The sequence below is a fragment of the Bos indicus genome, chromosome 28 (genome assembly GCF_029378745.1).
Source record: "Bos indicus isolate NIAB-ARS_2022 breed Sahiwal x Tharparkar chromosome 28, NIAB-ARS_B.indTharparkar_mat_pri_1.0, whole genome shotgun sequence".
Classification (NCBI taxonomy): domain Eukaryota; kingdom Metazoa; phylum Chordata; class Mammalia; order Artiodactyla; family Bovidae; genus Bos; species Bos indicus.
In genome coordinates, this window is record NC_091787.1 from 8,753,942 (window position 1) to 8,755,691 (window position 1,750).

A 1,750-nucleotide genomic window follows, 5' to 3' on the forward strand; every position below is an offset into this window, starting at 1 on the left:
GGGCCATCTGACTCCATGCGTCAAAAATTTCAGTAAACATACTCAGCAATACCACTTCCAGGAATATGTCTCAAAGAAGGAAATGTGTGTATGTGCCATTTAAAAGGATGTTCATGGAATCAATATTTTTAATAGAAAGAAACAGGACTAAATAACTGTCAATAAAGATGATATAAAATATGTTGTATTCCCAATTCTAGGGCTTCCCAGGTGGTTCAGTGGTAAAGAATCCACCTGCCAATGCAGGAGACACAGAAGACTCAGATTCAATTCCTGGGTCAGGAAGACCCCCTGGAGGAGGAAATGGCAACCCACGAATCCCATGGACAGAGGAGCCTGGCAGGCTACAATCCATGGAGTCACAAAGAGTCAGACATGACTGAGCGACTAGACACGAGCACAAATACAAGCTGGATTCTACGCAAGGGAAAGCTATGCAACCAGTAATGGACGAGATTTATAAGTCAGTGAATTGTCCACACTGTCTTAGGATAAATGACACAAACAGGAAATTATTTGAGCATGGAGTTAAAAAGTTAAGACAGTTTGTTTGGAGTGATTTTTGATAGAGACAAATATCATCACTAGATGCTGACACCATTGGATAAAGGATGGTGGAGAAGGATGTGCACATGTTCTCAGAGGATCACCTAAGGTTCTTTATTGATTACAAGGCTAGGGGGACTTTATATCAGACTGCAGTTGCCACCGTAACCAAGCGATCAGACTTTGCAATCCCAACAACGAGACACTGTGAGCCTCCTGACACGATGCCTTGTAAACTACCACCCAGGTCATATCCTTGTCAGAAAGATTACGCCAGATATACTCAAAAGGAAACAAATTCAGACTGGGGGGCCTTCAACAAGACCACTGGCTTGGACTCTTCAAAAATGTTCATGTCTGGGAATTCCCTGGTGGTCCAGTGGTCCGGACTCCAAGTTTCCACTGCTGGGGCCCAGGTTTGATCCCTGGTTGGGGAAATAAGATCCTGCAAGTCACACAGTGTGCCAACAACAACAAAAATGTCAGCATCACAAGAGGAAAAAAAAAGACAAGAAAGAAATATTCTAGAACTGTGCTGTCCAACAGAAATGTAATATGAGCTATATATGCAATTAAAAAATTTTAAATAGCCACAGGTAAAACTAATTTTAATAATGTATTTTTTGCCCAATACATTCAATGTATTATTATTTCAATATGCAATCAATATGCAGAATTACTGATGAAATAATGTACATTTTTTTGTGTGCGCTAAGTCTTGAATACACTCAATTTGGGCCAGCCATATTTCAAGGGCTTAAGAGCCATATACAGTGCTTGCTTTGGCAGTGCATAGACTAAAACTGGAATGATACAGAGAAGATTAGCATGGCCCCTGTAGAAGGATGACATGCAAATTTGTGGAGTATTCCACATTTTTCTGACATATATACACCACTGTATATAAAACAGGTAACTAATAAGAACCTGCTGTATAGCACAGAGAACTCCGCTCAATACTTTGTAATAGCCTATTTAGGAAAAGAATCTAACAAAAATTAAGAGTGGATGTTGTATATGTGTAACTGAATCATTGTGCTGTACACCTGAAGCTAACACAACATTATAAATCAACTATACTCCAAAAAAGGTTTTTTTTTAAAAAACAGTCACATACAACCGGGGACTTCTGTATTGAATGGCATAGCTCTAGAGTAAAGAAGGCTGGGGGTCCAGTGGTTAAGACTTCGCCTTCCAGTGCAGA

At 39.9% G+C, this 1,750-nt stretch overlaps 1 non-coding gene across 1 annotated transcript; it reads left to right on the forward strand.

Moving 5' to 3' along the window:
* The first annotated feature begins 1,321 nt into the window (after positions 1-1,321).
* Positions 1,322-1,426, forward strand: LOC139180457 (U6 spliceosomal RNA). Its single transcript, XR_011564728.1, has one exon. It is a non-coding gene; the product is annotated as a U6 spliceosomal RNA (small nuclear RNA).
* Positions 1,427-1,750: the final 324 nt, after the last annotated feature.